We start from the raw sequence: 1,684 nt of genomic DNA on the forward strand, positions 1-1,684 counted from the left end.
AAAGGGAATTCTTCCCTGCTGGACAAGTCGAGCCTGGTCACAGAAAAACCTCCTTATCTTCCTCATTTTTACAATAGTTTTACTTCTTCTTTCCCTCCAATAAGGAATCTTTAGCATTTAAAGTTGAGGTGAAAAACACTTGAAAAGAGAAAGTAATTCTAGCTATACACTCCTGGCTCTGCATGTTTGTCAGATAAAAGAGGTCGTTTGGTCAAGGTCTGTTATCTCCATAAGAAAAGAACATGTTTATTTGGCTTTCTGGTGATTGGTACTTAAATTTGTGGGTTCAGAAATTACAATTGTTTATCCACCTAGACATGATCAAATGATTTGTGACATTTCTTACTAACTGAAATTTAGTTTAGCGTATGAGTCCTTTTCTGTTATCATAAGACAGTTCTCTAAATGGGGCAATACAGGTTGGATTTGTATTCAGAGCATTTGTTATGTTTGTGAGCATAAGTAAAAAGACATTGATACACCAGAATTTTCACTCACACAACCAGCCATCTCAAACTAGCCTTCTTTCTAAACCCTAGCAGAAAATGCTTCATTGGAAAATCCATTCCTCTGTCCCCTATTTAGGGCAGACCACCCATTGCCTTAGTGCTTATTTGTCTTTTTTAAATTGATTAGTATCTTTTTGTTGAAGAAACATTTCACTGTAACATTATATGTTTCAGATGTGCATCATTAAAAATCATAACGTGTAAATGCTACTTTAAATTTACCACCTAAAATCCAATTGTTTCCATCCCCATGTAATTGGTTTCTTCTACTTGATTTACCTACCCTCTTTCCCCCTATCCTGCTGGTAATCACTAAATTAACCCTATAATCTAAATGTTTATTTTTATTTTATTTAATTCATCTGATTATCTCTCCAAATAGTTCACATTAGTGAAAAATGGCATTTGTTTTTCTCCTTTGACTTACTTCACTAAGCATTAACCCTGTTTGTCCAAAAGGCAGGATTTTATCTTTTTATATTTAATATCTAATGTGCTCCATTTTGCACATCCAGCACATTTTTATCCAATTATTTGTTGATGAGCACTTAGGTTGTTTAGCATTCTTGGCTGTAGTAAACAATGCAATAATAAATAACATTGAATTAGTATTTTTTGTGGTTTTCAGTTAGAAGCCTGAATTATGATAACTGAATCATATGGAATATCTATTTTTTAGTTTTTGAAGAATTTCATATTGCTTTTTTTCTATAATGGCTGCACCAATGTACATTCCCACCTACAGTGTACCAGTGTTACCCTCTCTCCAAGTCCTCTTGAACACTATTGTTTCTTGTCTTTTGGATAATAGTCATTCTCACTGGCTCAAGGTAATATCTCATGTTTTCATTTGCTTTTCTCTATGATGATGGACATTTCCTCTGTGCACTGGTTGGCCATGAGTATGTTCGCTTTGGAGAAGTGTCTATTAAGAGTCTCTGCCCATTTTTAAATCAGGTTGATTTTATTTTTAATGTACTTTGTGTTTTACAAATTCTTTATATTTTTTGCATATTAGCAGCTTATTGGATGCATGAGGTGCAAATGTCTTTTCCCAATCGGCAAAATGCCTTTTTGTTTTGATAATAGGTTTTTTCTTTCTAGACAGAATCATTTTAATGTAATGTAGTCCCATTTGTTTATTTTTGTTTTTATTCCCCTTGCCTTTAAAAGAG

Source organism: Condylura cristata, unplaced genomic scaffold, assembly GCF_000260355.1.
Source record: "Condylura cristata isolate star-nosed mole 26May11 unplaced genomic scaffold, ConCri1.0 scaffold00128, whole genome shotgun sequence".
Taxonomy (NCBI): domain Eukaryota; kingdom Metazoa; phylum Chordata; class Mammalia; order Eulipotyphla; family Talpidae; genus Condylura; species Condylura cristata.